A 14626-nucleotide genomic window follows, 5' to 3' on the forward strand; every position below is an offset into this window, starting at 1 on the left:
TCGTCCTTTTTTGGAACTAAGGTGAACTGCTCGGCCGTATAATGACTTGACGCAGCATCTCATTAATTTGAGTTCTAACTTCACTCCTATGCACTTCAGGATATCGGTAGCTTTTTGTATATATCGTATCGTATATATCATTTTTATTTCATGCTTTATCGCATTTGTAAAAGTGGGGTCAGTCCCTTCTTGGTAGAAGACCGATTGATTCCATTTCCTTCTTCGTCATTTAATTGGCTTGTTCTCATTTGTGCCTAGTACCTCAACTGGAGATTGGGTTCCAACCCCAGTGGAAAGTTGTTGGGAGCAGCAAACAAACGGGAGCGGAGGTACTCCCGAGATGGAATCAACGATGGCGTCTACAGTTCCAGTAAGGTTTAACTACTAAGTAAACACCTTATTGGGCTTTTTCGACTTATTCGGAGCCCATTCATTAAGGAGCGGTTTTATCCGGGTCCCCATCCTTGGAGTTATACTTAGGATCTGTCCCTCCAGGTTTGGGATTGTGGCCTCGGGGTGACTTTCTGGCCACGTAAAAGCTTTCATATTGCGAAGCACCAACAAGCTTCGGATACGGACGGATTTACTGTTGACAGCCAACGCAAACGAATTAAGGACAACGAACTCCGGATATGCACGTGGAATGTTAGGTCCCTTAACAGACCACGTGCGGCCGAGGAATTAGCCGAGTCCCTAGACCGCTATAAAGCAGACATCACTGCCATCCAGGAAATACGATGGGATGGGCCGGGGAAAAAGAGGATGAAAAACTGCTATATTTACTATGGTTAGCAGTCACCACGAAAACCAACAGCGCTGTTCAAAAGATATGTTCTTCGAGCGCAACAAAACAAATGAGCTACGATATTAAAATAGTCCTGGGCGATTTTAATGCCAAGCTAGGAAGGGAAGACATCTTTGGTGGACGACAACACTTCCGTCAACGGATTCAGGCTCATAGATTTGCTGCGGGGCGAAACGTCATAGTAGCCAGAACGCGTTTTCCACACCTCAACATTCACAAAAGAACTTGCACTTCTCCAGATCAATCTACCGTAAACCAGATTGACCACATTGCGATCGACGCCAGACACGCTTCCAGCATCATGGATGTACGAACTTTCCGAGGAGCTAACATCGACTCGGACCACTACCTCGTTGTGGCCAGGGTAGAACTTGTGATTTAGAGACCCCAGGCAAAACAGGGAAGTGCTGGGAGAAGGTACAAGATTGTCAAATCATTTTCGAACCGAGTTACAAGTAACCTCTCTCGAAGTTCTCTGCCGCCAACACAATGTATCGAAAACTAGTGGCAATATTGCCAAAATGCAATCAGAAAAGTCGCCTCTTATGTGCTGAGTTTCCAACAGCCACCGACAAGGAACACCTGGTTTGATGAGGCATGTCGGCAGGCAAATGCAGCCAACAACAATCACGCATAGCGGCGCTGCATAAAAGTGCAAGACCTGTTCATAAGCTCTATGAGAAGAAGAAGCGAGACGAACGCCGACTTCTCAGAAGGAAAAAGAGAGGGCATGAGAAGCGTGCGGTCGAACATGTTGAGAGGTATAAAAGCAGTAATAAAGTTCGAAAGATTTATGAACAGGTGAAACGAAATTCACAGTGGAAACATCATAGTGGAACCGCAGTCAATGCTGAGGATATTTTTTGACCACTTCTGCAGACTGTTTAACGGCGACAACGAACTGAATTCAGCTGTAAGGCCGGATGATCCATTTAACATAGACGAGGAAAGCCAACAGTCCTGTCCTTCTGACCATATCTAAGCTGAAGTCTAATAAAGCCGCTGGAGCGGATGGCTTGAATGCCGAGCTCTTTAAAGCAGCTGGAGATAAGTTGGTTAGGAGCAAGCACCAACCTATCTGTAAGATAAAGTCGGAAGAAAGCATGCCCGATGAATGGAACCTCAGTATTGTTTGCCCGATCCTGAAAAAGGAGGCCCTCTTAACTGCACCAACTATAGAGGAATCAGTCTACTTAACATCGCCTATAAAATCTTCTCTGCCGTAATATGTGAACGTCTAAAGCCCATAGTCAACAACCTGATAGGTCCTTATCGGTGTGGTTTTAGACCAGGAAAGTCCACAGTTGATCAAATATTCACATTACGGCAGACCCTGGAAAAAACTCAAGAACACCAAATCGACACCCACCATCTTTTCATCGATTTCAAGGCCGCATATGACAGCATCTACAGGGACGAGCTGTATAGAGCCATGTCTAGTTTTGGCATCCCTGCCAAACTCGTCCGTTTGTGCAGGATGACCATGGAGAATTCACGCTGCTCCATAAAGGTTGAAAACAACTTTACAGAACCTTTTGATGTCAAAAAAGGCTTTAGACAAGGTGATGCACTGTCATGCGATTTTTTTAACATCTTGCTTGAAAGAATAATGCAGAGCTCACACGTCAACACTAGAGGCACTACCTTTTAAAAGTCTGTCCAATTACTGGCATATGCTGATGACATTGACATAATCGGAAGAACTCAGCGTCATGTCAATGGGGCTTTTGTGAGTATTGAGGCAGAGGCGGCAAAAATGGGTTTAACGGTTAATGAGGGCAAAACAAAGTACTTGCTGTCGTCAAGAAAGGACATACAACACCGACGTCTTGGTCAAAACGTCACAATCGACAGACGTAACTATGAGGTAGTCAAGGACTTCGTCTACCTAGGATCCGCTGTAAATACAGAAAACAACACCAGCGCTGAGATCACACGCAGAATAACTCTTGCTAACCGCTGTTTCTTTGGACTAAGAAAGCAATTGAGTGGTAAAGTCCTCTCTCGAGGGACCAAAGTGTTGCTATATAAGACCCTTATCATCCCCGTCCTGCTATACGGTGCAGAAGCATGGACCATGAAAAAAGCGTAAGTAAGTAGTCATTGTAGGACCGTTTTCGCAAATTGTTTAATATTCCGAGATATTTTGAATAAGTTTTTTGTCTAAATCAAAAATTGAACTTACATTGAGTAATCCAATGTCTTTTGTTATCGTCATCTCGTCCCTCTTTGGTCAAAAATGTTTTCGCAGCTTTTCCAGGCATTCATTCCATGTTGTTGGTGGGTTGTTGTAAATCAAGTTCTTCGCTGGTACTTGGATTTTGGTATTATATATGACTTCAAAAACTGCTTATCGTTCTTCCTCTTGATGGTCACTGAGTATTTTACTGACAGAGCTTACGAATGAAGGAAATGTTACTTTTTCGCCCTTAAATGTCTCCAGGAATCTTATTTCCTTTTCGAATCGCGCTTTTATACTGGACGGCCTGTTATTCTGTGTTGAACGCTTTCTGCCAGTGCAGCTAGACAAAACGCTTTCTGTCGGTTGATCGCCAAGCACAAAAAGCTGTTTGATTTCATATATTGGCTTGCCAGTATGCCCGTTCAAAGCTATGTGTCCAACTATACAAAATTCTAAAGTTGTTTTTTCTCTCAATTGAATGTCCATAGAGACAAGAAGAACAGAAACTGTTGTTTTGGTTTCGACGATCCTTTGGTCCTGATGTTACCATTTTTCAGTTGTTATTGTTCAAGCGATGTAGGTATTTTATGCTATTTATTATTGAATATGAAAATAAAAACCAAAGTTATTAATTTTTTCATGTTATATTGTACTTTGTCAAATAAAACAATATGTATAAAAGATAAGTTAGTTGCAAGACATTTCAAAAACAATTTGTATGGATTCCTATGGTAACACTGATGCAAATGAACGTGCGCCGCCTTCCTTTTTTTTTCATACATTTATTAAACCCATGTGTGTATAAACATGTATTCATAGATATATATGACAAAGAAGTAAGTTTAAGTTTCGGTCTTTTTGTTGCTTGGTTATTGTTGTCCTAGCAAAACGTATATTGGGCATTTTGTGAACTTAAACAGGTGTAGGTACGCATGAAAATATTTTTTATGCTCGGGTGTGAGCCACCCCGATAACTTACTATTGATGCCCGTTTAAATTTTTAAAAATTTATGTTTTTTAGTTGAAAAAATTGTATTAGTGTTAAGCTGTTTTCTGTGGAAATAGATGTATCGAAAAGTTAAATTAATATATTTTGAAAGAAGTTTGGTTTCTCTAAAATAAATATTGTCTTAAAATGTTACAAAACATTAACAACAATATTTCTATGGGATGAAACAACCTTAAAGTCAATATCTTTCTTTATTCAATTTAATTTATAAATTCAATTAGATTAATAATTTTTAATTTTTTTTTTGCTTTAGGTTTTTAGTTTTCTGTAAAATAAAAATTGTTAATAACAAAAATTTATACGAGATCAAAACAATTTTTTTTTCTCCTTCAATTGATATTTCAGTTTAAGAATCAATTTCATGTTTTTTTTTAGGTTTAAATTAAAGGCAAAAATTACCGTTTGTTTAACTTTTTATTTTAAACGATATTTTCAATATTTTTTGTATCGAATTAAATAAGTTTGAAGTCAATATATTTCTCTGTTTTCAAGATGCTTTAGTAGAAACTATTTTTACAGGTTTTAAGTAGTTTTCTGTAGGTTTTTTTTTAAATAGTAAATTGGGATGTTAAAATAGGTCTGTTAATTTTTATTTAGAAGTTTTTTGTGTTTAATATATCACGGCTCTTAGTCTATTTATGCAAAAGTTGTTTTATAAAAAGTTTAAGAGACAATTTTTGGCCTTGACAAATAAAAATAAAATATCGTAAGTATTTATAATTATTATTATTTTATTATTGATCTTTTATAAAGCAAAGCTAATTTGCTTAAATAATTTCCAGGGGTCACGAACGGGGACGTGGCAGAATATCGACACCACCCACCTACCACCCGCTGAATTGTACATTTCTTTAATTATATATGTATATTGGTTATGCTTATAATGTTTTCTTGTTTTTGTTTGAGCTATTTTTTTTATTTTAGCCATTTACAATTTTTCCAAAGTAAGACTTTTATTAAAAATGTATGATGTCAATTGTATGTGCATAACATTCATTGGAATCATCGAACCAGCTTGGATATTGTCTGTTTGTTGAGTTTATACATTCTCTTACAATATTTTCTTTTAATATCGATATACATATGTAAATGGTGTTTTTTTGAAGAAAGTTGTAAATTTTTGTACGTGAAAACTACAAACTTAGAAAAAACCGTATTTTCTTTTGAGGTTTCGTATTCTCTCAATTTAATTAATATTTCTGTTAAATCAAAACTGAAGCTTATCTTTTCACATATATTGAATGCCGTTTTCACATATACTATTTATTTTTTCATCGATTTAAAAAGGCAATAGCCTGCATACCTTTATAAATTTTCTAAGGGATTTTGGTTAAATTTAATGTTGTCGTTTCTCTTATGAATATAAGTTTTTTGGTAATTTTTTTAATAGCTGATTTTCTATCTAAAAGGTCGAAAAGCAGGTTTATTTTATTTATTAAATTTGTTCTTGGTTTTGCAAATTGCGGTGTATTTATGGGAAATTTATTAAGACCTATAAGCTTCAATTTCACAAGCTACAGATCTACTTCGAACATGTGCCGCCAACTTTACATTCATTTTTTGAAATTCTGTTGGGCCAATATGTGCCGGTGTTAATTTTGGAGACATTTTTGTAGCATTTAGTCTTTAAGAATTGTACATACACATATTCAATTATTTTCCAACTTGGCCAAATTATATTTCAATAAATTATTCCTTATGCTTTTTAAAAAATGAGGAATATCGTACAAACCACTCATTTTTTTGTAAATAAAGTTTTTTCATCTTAACATAATATACTTAACAAACTTCGATCGCAGAAAATAGCTCGTACATTTAATTTTAATTCTTCGCATATATCCAAACAGTTATGCACTTTAACCTCAAGTTGTTGCCAAGGGATATTACTTGGGCAAATGACTTGTTTAAAGTTGCCGAATAAACTACGTATCATAAAAACGCAGGCTGGTTTTTGCCATAATCTACAAAACCTTCTATTACATCTTTGTATTTATTGTAGGTTAAACTTGTCTGAAGGCTCATTTCATCAAAATTAGAACCACTTCTTTTTCTATCGTTGACAAATTTGAGGTAATTTGTTCTATCTCCTCTAAAACGTTTTTGTTTAAGCCTGGAGAAAGGCCTTTAATACTTATCCATATAGGTATGCAAAGAAGATGGATGAGTCAAGTGAAATTGTAATTGATTTCTCAAAAAATTATAACCGGCGCTTGAACGCAAAAATATACACTGCGAAATCGAAAAGATTTCCTTATTTTTTAGATATAGTAATGGATAAGCATATAGTTTTAATTTATTTTTCCCAATGAAGCTATTCTCATAATGATTGTTGCATATTAAAGGCTTTTTAAGGCTATTTACATGTTCTCGAGGATCTTCTGCTAAAGCTAGCAATGCATTATATTTTTCTTTACCTTTTTTAGGGAAAGCAAACAGCTTCATTTGAGGAGTTTCCTTTTTTTTTAATTGACAATGTACAGTTGCACATTTTGTTCTTTTTCAAAACATTATTAGTATATTTTTACCTACTAATTATGCTGAAAATGTATTGTCTATGTACTTACAATTTATACTATTTTTAATCGGATTTCAAAAACAACACAAAAAGAAATATAGCAGAAAACTAAAAACCTAAAGCAAAAAAAATTTTAAAAATTATTAACCTAATTGAATTTATAAATTAAATTGAATAAAGAAAGTTATTGACTTTAAAGTTGTTTCATCCCATAGAAATATTGTTGTTAATGTTTTGTAACATTTTAAGACAATATTTATTTTAGAGAAACCAAACTTCTTTCAAAATATATTAATTTAACTTTTCGATACATCTATTTCCACAGAAAACAGGTTAACACTAATACAATTTTTTCACATCTGAGCATCTTTTTAGAATGGTATCAAAATTATTAACATGAGTACCTACACCTGTTTAAGTTCACAAAATGCGCAACATACGTTTTTCTAGGACAACAATAACAAAGTAACAAAAAGACCGAAACTTAAATTCACTTCTTTGTCATAATATTTGTAAATACACTACACACATGGGTTCAATATATATGTATGTATGACAAAAAAATCAAAATAAGGAAGGCAACCAAAACTAAACCTCATACGCGCACCGACGGCGGCGCACGTACATTTGCATCAGTGCTACCATAGGAATCCATACAAATTATTTTTGAAATGTCTTGCAACTAACTTATCTTTTCTTTATTTCTTAAATGTATTTTCAACATGTGCATATTGTTTTATTTGACAAAGCAAAATATAACATGAAGAAATTTATAACTTTGGTTTCTATAAACTTCCCATAGGAAGTTATTGTAATGGGTCCGATTTGTCAAATTGAAATTTTGACATTTCTCGACGTTTCAAGGTCAGTAGAGTCGAAATAATAGATTTTTAGAAAGATGTCTGTGCGTGCGTGTGTACTTACGTTTGTACGTCAGTACGTCCATACGTCCGTGCGTCCGTACGTTCGCGACGTTTTTTTCGTCGTCCATAGCTCAAGAACCAGAAGAGATATCGACTTCAAATAAATTTTGTTATACAGATAATAAGGCAGAAAGATGCAGAAAGGGCTCTCAAGAAAATTGCGTGGGTGTTTTTTCACCATAGCAGTTTGAAAAAAGGTGAAAATTTTGGTTAACCCTAAATATCTTACGAACCAAAAACGCTAGAGACTTGAATTAAATTTTATATAATATATTGTAATGTGATACCAAGCAGGTATATTTTTTGAAAAAAATCAATATAACGTTTTTTTTATATATCAATAAAATTGAAAAAAAAAATTTGTCACCTCCAAAATTTTACGACTGAAATATGATTTCATCTCTTAAACAATTGTGTGCAACGAAGAATAATGTTGTTAACATCTGATAAAATTTTGAGAAAAATTGAATTGACAGTTTTTATTACAAAAAATAAAAACCTAAAAAAAATGTATAAAAGTTGGTAAAAATTGATTTTCGAATCAAATATCTTTTCAAAACTTTGAGATTTTGGCTTTAATTAACTTTTATCTTTCAAAAAATCTTGTTGTCAACATTCAGTTAAAGTTTGAAAAAAATCAATTTGATAGTTTTTGTAAAAAAATTTAAAAACCGAAAAAAAAATTAACAAAAGTTCGTAAAAAACGATTTTCGACTCAAATATCTTTCAAAAACTTTTAGATAATAGGGTCTTAATAATTTTTTCTTATAAAAAATATTGTTTTCAGCGTTAGGACAATTTTGGAGAAAAATCGAATTGACAGTTTTTTTTTTTTAAATAAAAACCTAAAAAAAAAATGTATTAAAGTTGGTAAAAATTGATTTTCGACTCAAATATCTCTTCAAAAATTTGAAAAATTGGCTTCAAACTAATTTTATCTTATAAGAAATATTGTTTTCAACATTTGGTAAAATTTTTAAAAAATTCGAATTGACAATTTTTTACAAAAAATAAAACTCTAAAAAAAAAACAATACTAAAACTTGGCAAAAATTTACTTTCGGCTTTTCAAAAATTAAAAATATTGGCTTCAAACTTATTTTATTTCACAGAAAATATTGTTTTCAATATTCAGGAATTAAAAAATAAAATCTACAAAAAATAGTGCGCAAAATTTGGTAAAAAAACATATAGACAAACTTTTAAGCAAGACAAATCGACAGACGGGATGGGAAGTTATCAGTGTGGGTCGCATCCCAGCCTCTTTTTTTCATATTCAATAATAAATAGCATAAAATACCTACATCGCTTGAACAATAACAACTGAAATATGGTAACATCAGGACCAAAAGAACGTCGAAACCAAAACAACCGCTTTTGTTCTTCTTTGTCTCTATGGACATTCAATTGAGAGAAAAAACAACTTTAGAATTTTTTATAGTTAGACACATATCTTTGAACAGGCATACTGTGAAGTGGAAAAAATATGAAACATTATCTTCGATGGGGATGAGACATCTGTATAGTTTCTTATCTGTGCTATTATGTTATCGAAGATTATATTCCCTCTGTTATTAATTTTGATAGTTTTTTTTATTACAGGTTTATTCTTGACCACGAACTTTTTTTATAAAAAATGTTACACTTTCTTTGTCAATATATTCACTCTTTATTGAAATTTAAATGTTTTCGTTTTTATTTCTTCATCGAACATTTACGAAATATAATTTTTTGTTTTATCTTAATCGAATATACACTTTTTCGTTGTAATTCTTACACGAACATTTACGAAATATGCATTTTTTGTTTTATTCTTAATCGAATATAGACTTTTTCGGGGTTGGGTTCGAAATCCTGTATGGATCATAATACCGTATTTAAAATACTTTATCTCAAAATACTTTTGCAAAATACTGTTTGTACAAAATACTGTAGCTCAAAATTCTGTTTCTTAAAATTTAAAATTTCAAAATGCTGTAAATAGGCTGACAAATAAAAATCGTTTCGATAATGTTTATTCTTAATTGAATAAACAATTTTTCGTCCGTTTACCGACTGCGCCAATTATATCGTGGTAATTGAGTTCATCTTAAAAGAAAAAAACATAATTGTTTTTATTTTGTTTGTATTTATTTATTTGTTCATTTTTATTTAAAACTTATACTAACATTGATTTTATTATTTTCTAAAACTAAGGCCGCTGTCCAAAGCGAGGCTGCAGATATGTAGATTGTTGGATTGAGACTGACTTACAATTATTATTCATCTCTAAGCTGTGTTCTGCATGGGAAAGGAATGGGCACGTTTTGCAAGTTAAGCAAAAACAAATGGAGTGGGATACCGTTATGGAATTGAGTACCGTTAGGTAAGGGGATGTAAGGGAAGTAATGGGTTAATGTTAGGTGTTGACGTCTGACGTAACTGTGGCATGGACATTTTTTGGGTTGAGATTTTTTCTCTTGTATCAACAGGGTTAAATATTTGGATATTAGATACATATAGGTGTCTTTGCTACAGTAGTTTTTTTTGAAAGTTATTAACTGTTGTAACGGCTACTTTCAATGTTTATCTAGTCTGGTACGGAATGCAGATTGTTGCAATTGTTTTTTCTATATGTTGGTTAATTTATAATAAATATGTAGCTAATAGTTAAATAGTTAATAGAAGTGATGTATTTTGTGAAGGAGTTTAGGTACCTATAATTCGTGTTTCCAATATGGATACGAAAAAGCCTTCGGGGGAAGAATTTAAAAAAACGAGAAGGCTTGCTGAGGCCGAAAATAAAAAACAATGTAGAAATATCTCAACATTTTTAAAACGCAGCGAGGAACAAGCAGATTGGGAAAATGTAAGTATTCTAGATAATACTATTGATGAGGTGCAGGCAGGAAATAATATCGATGAGGTGCAAGTAGGAAATTCAGTGAAGCCAGGAGAAGAGGTATTTTTAATGGATGAATTTTTTGATGACCCCAATAAATGGGCTAATTTATTTGATGAGCTTATTAAAAAAATAGTTTTAAATGGTCTAATGCAAGTTCAGAATCATCAGTTACCAAAAACAAAGAAAAGAAAGTTTTCAATTTCCAGTTATTAATGAATTTTATCCAATCGCATGGTAATTCCGAGGGCTTGGTAGATTTATGCGAAATCAAAGGATTGTGTTTATTTTTTGTTATTTTTTATCTGAAAAAAAAAATTTAAAAGTCACAAGGTAAGTTTATCCACTTCGAAAATTTTAAATCATGGAAGTTTTTTGGAAAAAGGTTTGACATCAGGTACAGAAATCGACACAATATTTGAAAGTTCAATGGAAGCTGAAACAAAGCATTGGAGGGCGGTTTTACAAAGACTATTCAGTGTTGTAAAATTTCTCGGTTCTCAGTCAAATAAATTTCTTGAGCTGAACAATGGTAATTTTATACAACAAATCATTGGATTTGGTTTTAGGAGAGCACATGAGGAGAACTACGAATCAAGAAACCCAAAATTAGTATTTAAGCAAAAACAAACAAAATGAAATCATAAGTATTTTTTCCACAGCCATTAGCAATAAAATTGTTTCAATGCCTAAAAAAAGCCAAATATTTCTTATTTATTGTAGACTCTACAACCGCTAAAAGTCGCGTAGATCAAGTGACTTTTGTCGTTAGGTTTGTACATAAGAATCAGAAAACTTTTACAGTGAATAAGCATTTCTTAAGATTTTTGAAGGGAATTTATTGAAATTGAATTACACGGAATTTTAATAAGTAACTGAAAAGACACCGCAGCAAACCGCTTGCGTCGAATGGGCCAAAAGCATAATTGCTACAACTAGATCCAATAAGGACTCTACGTCCAAAAGAGAAAGATCTCTTGAGGGGGCCGCATCGACACCAAAACGGCCTCGGGTGCATAACACGAGCACCCCCCTCAATCCCATCAGGAAAAAATCCAGTTTCAGTGACGTCGCGAAGGGCAAAGTCGTGGTTGCGGTCATTGACAGGAGCGATGATGATGGCACAATATCGGCTGATCGTTGGCAGTTGGTCAAGGTTAAGCTCTCGGGTGGCTTTTTGAGCATTTTGCGAGAGCTTCCAGGACCACTTCCTTCCATAGGCGATGGGGGTTGGCATCAAGGCCATGTCAAACTCATAGTTTGTGGCGACCAGAGATCTTGTGACCTTTACAAGCTTGCTGTCAGCCTGTTAGGTGAAGTTTGGCCAGGTGCGAAGCTCGAGGTTGTCGCTGTGGAAGACATTTCCAGCAGACCTAGAGCCCGTATCTGGATACCGATTGAACCTGCTGGTATCGAGGACATTCTCGAGATGGTCAAAGTGTGTAACCCGTCCCTTCCGACGCATAACTGGAAAATAGCCAAGCTAGAGGAAGTGAAGGGTCTTTATAGGAGCGCCATTGTGGTACTCAATAAAGAATCTTTGGCTCCTCTAGCCCTAAACGAGGGCTCCATAAACTATGGTTTCGAAACCATTAAAATTCGAATATATAAAAAAGATGAGGTTAACGCGGAAAGCGGGCCTCCAAAAACTACCGAAGGTGAACTAATAAACAGATTAATCTCCAACACTCCATAAAGGCCTCGGCCTCACTTCTTCTCCGTCTGGCGACTAACGGGAAGATATTGTCCTGATCCAAGAGCCATGGATTGCAGGATCCGTTGTTCGAGGACTCAGGACTCCTGGATACTACACACTTTGTGTGAAAGATAAAGGTGAACCTAGATCTTGCATACTAGTGAAACGTAGCATTAATGTATTTTTACTCCATCGTTTCAGTGACAAAGATACCACCGTAGCTAGGCTAGAAACAACCAAAGGAAGTTTCTGGCTGGTATCGGCGTATCTTGGGCATGACCACCTTGGCCCTCTCCCTGGAAAAACCCTGGAGAAAGTCGTCGCTGAAGCGGAAAGGCAAAGGATCCGCCTAATTATTGGGAGCGATGCTAACGCTCATCATACTGTATGGGGCAGTACGAATATCAACCACAGAGGTGAGTCTCTTTTTGATTATATTCTTGGTACTAACCTCTTAGTAAGTAATGTTGGTAATGAACCAACCTTCATAACTAAAACTCGACAAGAAGTCTTAGACATAACTCTTGTCTCAGATAGTATACACCATATGATCTTGGACTGGAAAGTATCCAAAGAACACTCGTTCTCTGATCATAGATATATCCAGTTCAATATAGATGTGGATGATAACCCGAGTCCATTGACTTTTCGAAACTATCGGAAAACTGACTGGGCTTTATACAGGAACTCATTACAGAGTTTACTAGAACCTGGACTTGACAACAAAGTCAATGACCTTACCTCAGCTATGAACAGATCGCCAGAAATTGCTTGTCCACTTATACACATAAGAGGAAAGAGGAAACCACAATGGTGGGCCTCAGAGCTTGACTCGCTCAGGAAGGAATGCAGGAAACTTTTTAACCGGGCCAAAGCTGCAAGACTAGCCTCTCATTGGGACTCCTACAAAGAATCCCTAAGAATCTACAAGAAGGCACTAAGGAAATCCAAGCGATCTTCTTGGCGATCCTTCTGTGGCATGATAGAAGAAACTTCTGAAGCCTCTAGGTTACGGAAAATTCTTTCAACTAATCCAGCTATGCCAAGCTGCTTGAAAAATGCAGACGGCTCCTGGACTAATTCAAGTAATGAATCGCTGAACCTACTATTGGACACTCACTTTCCTGGTAGTTCTCTTACCGAAACTTGCAACAGCTTTGCACGTTCAAGTTCAAATACAACATATCCACAAGGTCTAATAAGCTACAATGGGCTCTCAACAGCTTCAAACCATTTAAAGCTGCAGGACCAGATGGAATAATACCAGCAGAATTACAAAAGGCTTCTGATATAATTGCACCAATCCTTGAGGCAATTTTTACATACTGTCTTTACCTGGTCCATGTTCCCTCGGCATGGAGAGAAGTTAAAGTTGTTTTTATACCTAAAGCAGGTAAATGCTCCCAAGTTAATCCTAAAGATTTACGACCTATAAGCCTATCATCATTCCTTCTTAAGACCCTGGAAAGATTGATTGATATCCATTTAAGGGCACGTATCGATACAAGACTTCTGTCTTCGTCTCAACATGCCTACTGTAAGTGTAAATCGGTGGAAACAGCGTTACACACTTTAGTACGCACCATCGAATATTCCCTCCATCATAAAGAGTTCACTATGGTTGCTTTCCTTGACATCGAAGGTGCCTTTAACAACGTGGACACATCTGCAATCACTTCTGCACTGACATCTCTAAATGTAGAGAGTTCGATTCGGGAGTTAATTCATTTAATGCTTACTAGCAGAATAAATTATTCAAAACTGGGCAACTCTTCTAGCAGACGATTCGTTAGTAGAGGGACACCGCAAGGTGGTGTTCTATCCCCTCTCCTCTGGAACCTAGTGGTGAATGAAATCCTTACTAGTCTGGATGCGGAGGGTTTCAGAGTGATAGCCTATGCGGACGACGTTGCTATAGCAGTTTCAGGAAAGCATCTTAATATCCTAAAAGAACTCTTACAAAATGCCTTGGACAGACTAATACTCTGGGCTGATCGGTGTGGACTGGGTGTTAACCCACACAAAACCGATCTGGTCTTATTTTCGAGGAGATAGAAAATTCCATTTGTCAACCCTCCTTACATTAAAAGAATTCAATTAAAATCCTCAGACGAGGCCAAATACCTAGGTCTTGTCTTAGACAAACTAAATTGGAAACGCAACGTACAGGAAAGAGTCAAAAAAGCTACTGTAGCTCTCTTTTCTTGCAAAAAAGCTATTGGTAATAAATGGGGTTTACAACCCAGAATCACGCATTGGCTATACACATCGGTAATCAGACCGATTTTAACGTACGGTGTAGCAGTATGGTGGACTGCTTTAGAGAAAGGTATAAACAGGGATAAGTTAAATAAAGTTCAACGTTCAGCCTGCCTATGTATAAGCGGATCGCTTCGCAGGACCCCGTCTGCGGCACTGGACACCTTGCTCTACCTTACACCTCTTGACATATTTAGTAAACAAATAGCTGCAAGCTCTGCTATTCGCCTCAATGCTTCGTCGCAGTGGACTTACAACAACATTGGCCACTCCGTAATTCTAAGGTACTTAGAATCAATTCCAAAGCACACAGACTACACCATCCCCCAACTACAATTCGATAGGAATTTCCAGATT

The 14626-nt window shown here is 35.5% G+C and overlaps 1 protein-coding gene across 10 annotated transcripts in view; it reads right to left on the reverse strand.

Annotated features, from left to right (window-relative positions):
• The window catches only part of LOC129952570 (protein doublesex), a 298820-nt gene that overhangs the window by 98949 nt on the left and 185245 nt on the right, over positions 1-14626 (reverse strand). Inside the window, exon 4 of one of the 10 annotated variants that reach the window (XM_056065277.1) lies at positions 2991-3577. The exons of the other annotated variants lie outside the window; for them this stretch is intronic. The gene's annotated coding sequence lies outside the window, so the exon portion shown is untranslated. The remainder of the gene's footprint in view (positions 1-2990; positions 3578-14626) is intronic. 10 annotated transcript variants of the gene reach the window in all.

This window comes from Eupeodes corollae, chromosome 1 (genome assembly GCF_945859685.1).
Source record: "Eupeodes corollae chromosome 1, idEupCoro1.1, whole genome shotgun sequence".
Lineage (NCBI taxonomy): Eukaryota > Metazoa > Arthropoda > Insecta > Diptera > Syrphidae > Eupeodes > Eupeodes corollae.